The 12,604-nt window shown below is 39.7% G+C and overlaps 1 long non-coding RNA gene across 1 annotated transcript; it reads right to left on the minus strand.

The window, feature by feature from the left end:
* Positions 1–1,064: 1,064 nt before the first annotated feature.
* On the minus strand, positions 1,065–10,217 carry LOC141574372 (uncharacterized). Its single transcript, XR_012501344.1, has 2 exons — positions 4,338–10,217; positions 1,065–3,345 (listed from the first exon to the last, which is right to left on the minus strand). It is a non-coding gene; the product is annotated as an uncharacterized LOC141574372 (long non-coding RNA).
* Positions 10,218–12,604: the final 2,387 nt, after the last annotated feature.

The following is a 12,604-nucleotide window of genomic DNA, read 5'->3' on the forward strand; positions in this document are numbered from 1 at the left end:
GGTCAGGAAACTCTTTGTACAACCAGGTTTGTAATTTTGAATCATTCATGCATGAATTCATGCATAACGCGCCACCACCGCTGCAGTCAGGCTGAGCCTGATGGGCCAAGGCTTCGTCACCCACCGTCATCTCAGGCCCCAGACCAGTGTTTGCCCTCCGGGCAGGGATCCTCCAACTTTCTCTCTCTCCTCCCTCTCCCCTGTCAGTAAATTTAGGACCGAATTTGGAAGTAGAAGTCAGGGTTACATTATGACTGTCGTGGGCCCCAGGCAATTTGGTCTTTTTGGCCCCTTCCTCCATAAAAGAATTCAAATTATATTTCATGATTGTTAGGATAAAAACAAATGTAATACAGGCTGGATTCATTATTATATATTCATTGCTACTTTATTCAATTTTTATTTTGATTTCAAAATAAATTAAATTTAAAACATCTTAACCCTCCCCTCCAATTATCGTGGTCTGGAGACACAGATTCCCACACCTAGTGGGTGTCAGGCGCTCGCACTGCGCAGGCGCGCACACCTGGGCGCTGACGCAGGCGCCCTCTGCTGGCAGCGGCAGTTACAGAGGTCCTGCGGACGCCCGGGGACGCCCAAAGCTGGTTTTTATAAGGGACCAGTGACCCTGATTCTAATGGCGTCTCTGCTTCGCCCTGACTACCCTGGGCAAAGTTCAAAGTAGCCAGAACGACGTGAATCTAATCAAACCAGTCTTTGAACTGTCGGTTCCGTGATCCAGCGATTTCTCTGACTCTGGGTATTGGACCACATGGAGTTGCAATGGGATTCTATCATAATAAAATTGCATTTCCTTAAAAATAACAACTTGAAGTTATGGTTACTGGGAGGAAAAGGGGCGGAGGAGGGATAAATTGAAAGTTCTGGATTTGCAGATACTACTATATACAAAGTAGATAAACAACGAGATCCTACTGTATACCCAGGGCACTATATTCAATACCTTGTGATGGCCTATAGTGAAAAAGAACAATGTACATATGTATAAATGAATCACTATGCTATACACTAGAAATGAACACAATATTGTAAATAGGCTATACTTCAATTAAAAAAATTTTTTTAATAATTATTTTAAATCTTAGGAATTCTGAGAAAAGGAAGTTAAGGTGGATTTCCAGAGAAAAGGAAAACTAAGTTTACATTACACATAAAGATAGACCGACAACACTTTGAATTATTCTTTCAATTAATAATTATCAAAGCAACCAATATCATAAGGTCACAGATCCATGAATTCTCATTTCATTAAAATCTCCACTTGGCAGGCTACACAGCTATTCAGTGAAATTTCCCAACAAAAATATTGCCAAATCAATTAAATCTAAGCATTAAATCTGTGGCTGAAACATTATGAAACCATTTATATTTATTAATAGATGTTTTAACTGCATTAACAGAATCATTTGTTAAGAACAATGTTGAAATTTTGCAAACTTGTTCTGGATTACTTTTGTAAACAGAACAAATAAAATACAAATTAAATTTAAAAAATAAACTGAACGATTTGGCATGTTAAATCATTAGGTGAATAATTGTTCTGTATTTCATCAGTTTTATAAATTCACATGGTGACATATCAAGTTTCTCTAAGTAGGGAGGGTTACACCTGTAAAAGATTAGGACCAGTATGTTTTGCTTGACATAAATAATTGCATTGTGTTATGAAATTGTGCAACTCAGAGAACTACTTAGACTCTTAAGTCCCAGTTCCCACATTTTTAAAACCAAAGCTTGAACTAGTCTGTAGTTTTCAAAACGACTTTAACTATAAAAACACTTTTATCAAGTGAAATAATCATAGCTAATAATGACAGTTGATCTTTGTGTTTTCACATTTCATCCTCACACCACCATGTCATTATGTTGCAGTTGAAGAAACTGAGGCCAGAAGAGTTAACATACTCAAGATCGCACAGCTCACCAGAGCCAGAATTCACATCCACTTCTGTCTACTTTGTCTCATGCTCTTTAATCGTTTGAAGCTCTCTCTGTGAAACAAAGAGAGGGTTTTGCTGATTGAAGAGAAGGTGGGGGCTCCTCAGAGCCCCACTAACTCTTCTTCCCATTGGAGGAGTTCAGTTTAGGAAACATTGGTTTTGTTTTTGTTTTTGTTTTCCTTAAAAAAATTTTTTTCAACTAAAGAGTTTTGCTTTTATATCTGGTCAAATAACCCTTTAAAAAGATTTCATCACGATTAACAGATTTTAAAATTTTCACAGCTGTCTTTAGTCATCCCATCCCATGTCATCCCCATTCCCTTAACTCCCCCACCTGCTTCCTTCAATAGATTCAGGGATTCTCAGGAGTCTGCAGACCCGGAATGAAGAAATTTAAGTAAAATTCAGGTAGCGACCATATGCACAATAATGTGGCATCTAGTGACATCTACTGGTAAATCGTGGCATTGCATTCAACTCCCTTTTACAGGAAATAAAAGGAGCCCATAGGCTAAATTCTACCCAGTTGCCGGTGCAAATCAAAATAGGAGAAATTCCTGTCATACAGAGAAAGGGGCGGGGGTAGATCTTGGAATTTCCCAGTAGAGTTAAAAGCCCAAGTTATGGTCTGGCTTTGCCATCATTAGCTGTATAGACTTGGTTACATCACTTGGTATCTTAGCTCCAGGAGTCTCACCTTGAATGACGCCAGCTTTACCACTGTGCCCACCAAACACTAAAGGCATCCAAAGGGGCCATATAAGAAGGCAGGGCCAAGAGAGTGTGGCTCCCTTCGTCCCCTCTAATCCTGGCACTTCTTTTTATCTCTTCATATGCTAATTTGTAAAATAATATTTTGTTTTCAGAAAGAATTCCACAGCTCTTTCTAAAAGTTTCTCAAAATTCTGTTTCTACTATAAAGACCAGGCCAATCTGTGTCAGCATTTACTGTGCCCATGATATTTTAAGGTCCTATACTCTTTATGAACTACAGCCTAGGAGACCCAGCCCCCTTCTCTTAATAAATTTGTAATGTGATTGTGGACTAAAGCAAGCACATCATCTGCTCCTTCCTTAACGAAGCATTTTTGTCAAACCAATTGGGGTATTTTCCCCATATGATCATATCTCCGATTTTATAACCCAAGTCAACAGGAGAGAGAATTCTTTTTATACTCAGTCTTGCTGGAAGGCATCTTTGCTATAAAATGAGTGTTTCAGGAGTCTCTTGGGAAGAACTCGTGATGGAGTTGAGATCCACTGTAACAGGGTTCCTTCTCATGGGAAGCGTACTGGATTAAGAGACTCCAGGAGTAGTACCTGTTGTTCTTAAGCAAAGTCCATAAGGCTCTGAGTGTCCCAACCCAGAAAACACGTTATATATCTGCAACAAGGGAAGATATGTAAGATAGCTTTAAATTTCCCACTAAAAATTCATCTTCATTTAGAAATCAAGTTGTTTGATTTTTAAACATTTCTACTAAAGAAAAGGAACCATTGTACCCCTCAATGGTACCAATAAGATAATAATAATATTACTAATTATTAATATTGATTAAGTACTTTGGTCCAGAAACTGTTCTAAGAGCATTAACTCATTTTATCCTCATGACATCCCCAAAAAGTACATTTTATTTTTATCATCATTTTACAGAGGAGGACACTGAGTCATCAAATAACTAAGGAAATCATCAGTGTCTGACACCACAGATCCAGACTTTCTGCCCTTGGGAAAGATATAAGAAGGAGTCAGACTAACTCCACCCTCCCTCATGGCCTGCCAGTTACTCTGAGGCCTTGCTGTGGGCCACCGGCTGCATTCAGCTCTAGGCTCTAATGTTATTTGAACAATTTAAGAACCACACCTTCTGCCAAGACCAGAAGTGGCATGGGCAGTGCCTGAATATCGCTTAGCACTGTGTTCAATACAGAAGAGGAAATGTAAACAGAGAATCAAGTTCTTTGGCCCTGTCTCTGTCTCTTAGCATCTTCTTCAAATCTGTATTTGATAAGATTAGGTTGATCAAATCTAATCCTTCTTTAGATTAGACAAAGGAAATCCTCCTCAAATTGGGCCCCCTTGGATGATGTTAAAGGCAAAGAGATGAAAGTTTCAAAATTCCAATAAGCATTAAAAAAATTAGAGAATTATTTTACTTGCCCCTTTTCCTCTATGCAAGAAAATACAGGAAGCACTTGACTGTAATATGTATAGTTTCCAGATTCTGACTGGTGAGGGAGTTTTCAAGTATCTGAGGACTCCATTAGACCACTTTCCCTATTCTATCCTACTCCTGGCCTTGCAAGGAAGCCCCCCAGACCACAGCCAAGCCCAGTGGGCCCAATGAGCTAACTCTCAAAGGGGAGTGTACTCACCTTTTAGTTATCTTGCCAGTAGCAGGAAAGATCAGCTGGAGACTCTCAGTCATAACTCATTGACATCTTAGACCAGCTGAAAAGACAGGTCTGCTCTGATAGATACATTATGCAGCAAGCAAAGAACAAAGAAACCCTTCTCTCAGGAATGTCATCATCACTGTGTGTTTTCAGCCCTTCTTGTAACATGTACAATTTATCTTCTCCTGGAAAGGGGCATATAAATTTTAATGCAACTTACTTAAGAACAATAAACAAAGTCACAGTTCACTACTCCCATTGGTTTCCCAGAAGAAAGGGGAAAATTTTTAACAGCATGATGAGTATTAGAGGGACTTTGGGCTCCAAATGAGGAATTTAACTAGCGATCTCCCAAAAGGGAAAGTATCTCTGATTTGTTAGGTCCTTAAGGCAATAAAAAGTGTCCGTGTGATCACAAGATAGCCCCATCCTTCACACACTGACTAAAGCCTGAGGTGACCCTGAAAAAGCTGACACACATCTCAGGATTCCAGCATTAGGGAGGTGGAGTCCCCTTCACAGCAAAAGGAAACGCAGGCACAGAATTTCTGGAAAGGAAGAGTATTAAGCATACTGTCCAACCTCCCAGACAGTGTATTTCTCCCTTTCACAATATCCTTGGCATATGGTCAGCCCCCCTTTTTCGTTGTCCAGAAGCTAAGAGGAAAAGGCTATCTAATTCAGCATGAGAGACAAATGCTTATCTCCTGGGTGACTATAAATCCCAGGCAGCCTGCAGGCAGTTTCCCTTGTAACCCACTGAATAGGCTACGATTTTCTCCAAGTGTGGATGGGGAGGCAGAAGCTGCCGATCCACCTCTGCCCCCGCGCCAGGCTCGGAGAGACCTCACAGATGCATGGCCAGCCCACTCTTCAATTTGAGACAAAGCAAGTGAAACAGGTAGGGTTTCCAGTCCAGAATGACAGTGGGAATCAATACATTTAACTCTGTCCCTTCATAGTTCCCAGATGAGGTGACTTCTGGGGCAGAAGAGGACAAGCACTCCATGCCTCAGTGTGGCACAGACCAGAGATGAGTGAGCCTTGTAAGACTATCATTCTGTGGAGGGTGGTGCCAAATTCGAACCCCACCACCACCTGGAGAAGGGGGCAGGTGCTGGAGTTCTCAAGGAGGGGTAGTTGGCCAAAGGCTCGCCCAAGCCTTGTTCACAGCAGAGAGAGCATGCACATGAGCCGAGGGGCTGATGAGGTTTGCTCTTGGCGAGGGCCACTATGTTGGTTGGAGGGTATGGTGGCCACAGAGGGAGCCCTTGAGTCAGAGGTGAGACTGGCTGCACACACTGTGAAATGTCTAAGGTGATTAAAGTCAAGAAAATATAAACTTATTTCCTTTGCTGAGACTGAAAGACTTCAACAGGGACACATAATCTCTACCAGAACATCTATCAGTCCCCGTGCTGGACCAGCTCAGATCTTCCTCTGTAAGAATGAGAATGCAGAGAAAAATTACCAGACATAGAAAGAAAGGGGCCAATATGAGGAGTGTCAGGCAAATTCAATAAAAGAAGGTTCATGTGGATATTCTAGCAAAGACTGAATGTCAAAGACTAAGAAAAAAAAGCCCTACAGCCATCCAGTTAGAAAGCAAAAGGAACAGGCTATTCATACTGAGAAGCAGCAGATTTCTCCTTTGGAAAGTTAAATGCAGAAATGTTGTTCAGTGGCAGGACAGGTAATTCATACGTGTAATGGAAGATGATACAGCAGGGAAAATAAGTGTGCCTCAGCTACGTCCTTTAGTGTGGAGAAGTCTCACACTCATAATCTGGGGCAAAAGGAGTGTCATAAAAATACATTATGATTCTACGTATGTAAAGATCAAAAACAGACTAAACAACATAGTAGGCAAGGAGGTATATCTAAGAGGTAAAACTATAAACAAAAAAGTGAGATTACATTAACTCAAAATTCATGACAGTGGCTTCACTTGGGGCAGAAGTAGAGGGATGCCATTGGAAAGCAACTTCTAGGTGTTGGTGACATTCTGCTTCTTAGGCCAGTGGTGGCTGCATGGGCTGTACTTTATTATTCTCCTTTGAATGGTACAAATACATGTGACACACTATTCTGCATGTATCATATGTTTCAAATAAAAATTATAAAAGAAAAAAGATATCTCAAGTAGAAAATAAAGAAAACATATAAACGGAAATTTAACTTTTTAAAGATTTAAAGAAAGTACCGGTTAATGCAGTTTTTAAAAATTAAGCATGGGCAGCAGTAGGAATACTATATAAAGTATAGTTTAAGAAAAAAAATCTGACAAGGCACCAAAAAGGGAAAGCGAGGCAGATTACAGTAAATGAATCTCACTTATGAAAATAGATGCAAAATTCCTAATAGATTTTTTTTAAAAATGGGAAATTAGACTAAGAGGTACATTATTAAGGCTTATCAGGTACTATCAGGTATTGTTAGACTTGTAATAGAGACTTGCGTATGGTTTGACATTAAAATATCTCTTACATTAAACTCAGAGAAAAGTCAAGGATAATATTAGTAGATGCTGAAAAATTATTCAATTGAATTCAACACATTTTACTTATATTAATAAAAAATTGAAACATCAGAGAACTATAAAAGTATACCTCTTTGACAGAATAAAAATGTTCACTTCATGCTTAAAAGTCAAACACTATGGGCATTCCTATTAAAATCTGATATAATACAAATCTGCTATCTCAGCCATTATTCAAAATTATTAGGGAGTTTTAGACAAGTGTAATAAGGTAAGAAAAAATAATTAAGAAGCATACTTATTGGAAAAGAGAAGACAAAGTTATAATTTTTTACATGATGATATAATTATTCAAAATGAGAGAGTTCTTGTGTTGTGTCCAATTGCAAAATAAACATACAAAACTTAATAGTAGTGATCACAACCTCAAACTCCTTCAGGAAGACAACAGAAATGAATGAAGCAGACTGGTGGGGACTTTCTGTGACTATAAGAGTCAACAGCTTCCCAGCTTCCTCACATTTTTGTCAAGAGGAAAAGTGAGCACAGAGTTGCTAGATATTCTGATTTTTTAAGAGAATTTGTAAAACTATATTTTTTAATAAAACTGTATTTTTCAATAAAATTTTCTGATTTTATATGTAGATAATTAACTCAAAAGTTACATGAACTAAATATATCCACAGGCTAGACATGATCACAGGCCTCCAGGTACAACTTTTGATCAGCACTTTTCTATAAAACTAACCCACAAATATAATGGAGGGAAATGTGAAATAAAACAGAATTGATTAATTTTTCAATAGCTCATCATTTGAAATAAGTAAAATTAAATTTCTACTTCTTACATCACACAAACAAAGCCCGCAGGTTAAAGATTTAAACAGAAAATATGAAACTAAACAAGCACTAGAAAAAATATACAGCTAAATATTTATATACAATTTTGGCTTGGGGAAGGCATTCTAAAAATAACAATAAATACAGAAATCATAAAAAGAAAAGACCAACCTTGATTACGCATGACTTTTTAACAATGTCAGGTCAAAAAATAAAAGGCCAGTGGCACACTAGAAAAAATATTTAAAACTCAAAGGATCAATATCCTTACATAGAGAGATCGGTCTTACAAATCAGTAACAAGCGCCTCCAGAAATTATCAAGCACAGGATGTGGAAAAGCAAGTCACAAAATAAGAAATGCCAAGAGCCAATGGGTGTATGGTAAACATCCAATGTCCTCGTAATCAAAGTAATACAAATAAAGCCAATCACCCAATGCCATATTCCCCCTATTGACTTGCCAAAGATTTTTTAAAAATATTTTTGAGGTCCAGTGTTGACAAAGACATTTACTGTTGAAAGAAGTATATTTGAATCTAACTTGTAGAATAGTTTAGCAATATGTGTCAGAATGCTTTGACTCAGCAAGCCCATTGCTGGGAGTTTAGTCTAAGTAAATAAGATATACAAGGATTTAGTTGCAAGAATGTCATTACTGATATAATAGCAGAGCACAAAAACAAAAAAAAACAGAACAATGCAAACACTAATTGAGAAATAGCTAAATCAGTACATTCATATTGTGAAATCCTTGACAGTCAATTTAAAGTCTGAAGAGGTCTTGGAAAATATTTATTATTATTGAAAGATAGCCACAATACATTGCTAAGAGTTTTTAAATTTTATTTTTAACTAAATTTACCTTAAAGAAAAACAAATAAAATTAAGTCTCTTTTCATTTCCAATTAATGTGACTCCAGACTACACAGTGTATCTACAGAGATCAGAAAGGACACATCCACAATATTACCAGTAATACTAACAGCGCTTATCTCCGCGCTGTGGGGTTGTGGTGACTGTGCCCCACACTTCCTTTTTTTAACATTTTGGTTTTGTTTCTCTATAATGAACATCTTGTTTTGACAACAGGGGGGATACTTTATTTTTAATTAAGAAATCAGGAAAGCTGAGGGTTACCAGGTAGACTGATTACTGCAATTACTTAGATGGACATAGCTCACATAGTTTAGTTTGGTCTGTGTGTGTGTGTGTGTGTGTGTGTGTGTGCAAATATATGCACTGTATATAATCAGGAGGCTTACCTTTCTACTTACGTTTTGCTTGGATTGCTTTTAAAATAAAGTCATTTGCTAAATGCTGGTAAGGAGGGCCACTCCAGAAATATGCAAAATGCCGGAAGACAGCTTGGGCAGCTTTAATCGAACACTCTGAAAACTCAAACTTTTATTGCGGTTAACCCACAAAGTTGATTTTCTGCATGTGGTTTATTAGAGCTGCTTACAAGTACCTGGTTTATCTACAGTAACTTAATGGACCTTATACAAATATTTACAGGCCCAGAGAGAGATTTATTGGCAGACGTGGCCTTCCTTCCCGGCCCAGTTAACTGTGAATTCCTGCCAGGCCCTCAAACACACATAAAGAAGGTGGAAAGATTTTGCCGGTTATTTAGGCAAGGAAAAGTGTGGTGCTGTGAAGGGTCTGGCATTTACTAGATGAATCTGAGTGTATTCATAAACAAGAATGCAAGTGTCCTAAATAAACGAAGTGGTACATGTGGAACCTACAAATTAAAAGCCTGCACTTTAAAACCAGAGTGGCATTTCTCTGACCTCACCGACCACTCCCTGTCTCCGTTGTGCGTTGCTGCCCAACTAGACTTTCTAATGTGACGGCGCCTATGGCTCGGTCAAGATACCTCCCCAGTGACCTCTCCCTGCTCCTTGTTTTAAGTAATGTCTGTAATCTGGTGACTCCCAGACGTATTTCCAGCTGCCCCTGTGACTTCCCCACTAAGACATCTGACTCTTCAAACTCGACACAAGATTGATCATTTCCAAACTCCATTTTCCTCCCCTCATCCACTCCTTCCCTAAGTCTCTGCAGCTCAGTAAAGGGCATTACTGTCCTCTTAGTTGCCCAAGCCAAAAGTCCAAGCCTAGGATTTTTTTTGGAATTCTCTTTTCTTCTCCCACTGTCAAATCCATCAGCAAGTCCTGTCAGTTCTTTATCCAAAACACAAAAACACATTCCAAATCCACCCCCTTCTCACCATCTCCAGTGCTATCACTTTGATCCAAGACACCAACATCTCTCCTTTGGATTATTGCAATAACCTCCTACCTGGTTCTTCTAAAATCCATTCTCCGTTGCCAAATTGATTTTTTAACGTAATTTACTTGTGTTTAAACCCCTTGAGTGGCTTTCTACAGCACCTAGGAAGAAAAAACCCCAACTTTCCATCATGGCCTGCAAGTTCTATGAATGCCCTTCCTCTGCTCCCCACTCCTTGCAAGTTATCCTCTAGCTACAAGGGCCTTCTTTCTGTCTCTGGGTTTCCAAGTTCATCCCACTCGAGGGGCACTGCACTTTTTGTTTCCTTTGCCTGAAGTTTCTCCCACCCAACTCCCACCCCATTCCCATTAATTTGTTTTAAAACTGTAAGACATGAAGACTAGGCATTGAGGGCACACAGGGCGTAACTGGCAAACAGAGGACTTGGGTACTCGTCTCTCACGATTTTCAAGGCATGACATCTATTCCAAACCAAAAGTGTTCATGACTGCAGTCAACAATGCCTGAGGCGAGTCCTTGGCTCCTGGTTTCCTCGTCTCTGAGCCTGGTCCCAACAGTTAAATTCTTTCCTGGAAATTTCAAACCTGGACACAGAGATCTGGAGACCAAGGTCACTGGAGATGGTCACCTGCTATGGAAGTCCCCAAACTGCCCAATTTCTTGCGTTCCCAGATTGCCTTGTTTCCTTAGAGTTTACCCAGTACTCTTTAAATAAGTCCCTTGGCTAACATTTGTTTCTGTAACTTACAATGGAAATGAACTTTAACTAAAACAATGAAGAATTCCATCTTAATTGCCTAGTCCCCTTCCTAGAACTCAGCCTCACAGAATCCTTCTTTTACAGGTGACTATAACCCAGGGCATCCTTGGAACCCAGAATCAGTATTGATGTTGGCCTATGTAGGACAATTTAATATTTTTCCTCTCCTCGCTCTCTCTCTCACACACACACACTCCTCAATTCTCTCCAGGTCCTCTCACCATTCTTTGTAACTCTTCTCCAGCATCCTTGAAGATGGACTATTCTGCTTGATGTTTGCTCACTGCTCATCTCTCCACCGCATGCTTGTACATGTACGTGAAGGGGCCAAACACAGTAATAAATCTGAATTCTGGGAGGGAAACCTTTCTCTCCTGGAAGGAACTCACTTCCTTTGCCTTCCCTGGGTTATCTTCTTTCTATTTCAATTTCCCCAGTAGTTATATTTTCATCACCAGGGCAGTGGGCTTGACTTTTTGGAGGTCAAGGACTCCTTTGATGAAGGCTACGGACATTTTCCACAAACATAATGCACATGCACACACACACACACAACTTTGCGTACAACAAAAGTTCTTCGATTTCTGTCTGAGAATCACTCCACTAGGAACAGTGCTTCTGTGACCTCCCTCAACCCCGTACACACACATCACCACTAATTCCCACCCTTCTGTACCGATGACTCATCCATACCTCTGCTGCCAGAGACACCAATAAATTAAAGGTGGTTCCTCCCTTCTAGAGTTTATTCTGCTGGAGGGAAAAAAGCACACACAGCGTTCTTATAGGCAGTTAAATTTATGAGTCATCAAAAGCTTCCCCCATCAGAACACTTCCCCAGGACAAATATTTAAAAATTTCCTAGATTACAGTTTATCTCACACAAGTTACATTTGAAGCACTTCCCTTCATGGGAGGTGCTCTTGGACCCTGGTTGAGATTAGGAAACAGCCAAGTCTTATCAACAGCACATGGATCAAGAATTTCTTAGGTGGGTTATTTCCTGGGAAGATTATCACAGTAATTAATCTCATCCATTTTTTGTTGTCAGTTTCAGAAGGTGACATTTTTGGCCTTGTTCCCAGATTCCAGAGATGCTGTCAGTTTGAGACCTGCAGCGTCTTATATACCGACTCTACCTTCTAACTAGAAAAGAGCTCTAAAAACGCAGGCATTTTCTGGATTGCCTTCTCCAAGCTGAACTAGAGTCTGCTGAGGAGAAGAAAAAATGGGGAAGAGAAGAAAGAGGGAAAGAAGACTGGGTGGATGCAGTAGAGAAAGAACCATAAACATTGGAGGCAGGTCAGGGATTGGGCAGAAGACTCTTTTTTTCCTTACGAATGCCAGTGGCTCATTGTTGGCCTCAAGCCCCTAAGGCTTCTCTTCAACCCAGTTAGCCTCTTGGTAAATGCATTTTATTTTGTTACTTGCTTCTTAATAGAGTCAACATGGTCTAGACTGGGGTTTCTCGACCTTGGCTCTGTTGACATCTGGGGCCAGAAAAGTCTTTGTTGTCAGGGCGGTGTGTGCATTGTAGGACATTTACCAGCATTCCCAGCCTGTACTCATTAGTTGCCAGGAATATCCCAGTTGTGACCACCAAAAATGTCCCCAGAGTGAGGGGCAAAATTGCCCCCAGCAGAGAGTCACTCAGTATAGGAAAGCTGCAGAGTCAGACCTCGGTTCCAACTCTAGCTCCACCCCTTACAAGCTTATGACCTTGAAACTAAATGATTTACCTGAACCTGCTTCCTTGTCAGCAAATAATGCTTATCTCAAAAAGTTGTTTTGAGAATGAAATGAAATGTGTGAAAAGCATACGGGTTCACGACAGGTGCTTGATAAGCATTTGTTCCCTCCCTATTCCAGCTTTGTTTATTTAACAAATATTTACTGAGTATTGCTGCTG

This window comes from Camelus bactrianus, chromosome 21, assembly GCF_048773025.1.
Source record: "Camelus bactrianus isolate YW-2024 breed Bactrian camel chromosome 21, ASM4877302v1, whole genome shotgun sequence".
NCBI classification, from domain to species: Eukaryota; Metazoa; Chordata; class Mammalia; order Artiodactyla; family Camelidae; genus Camelus; species Camelus bactrianus.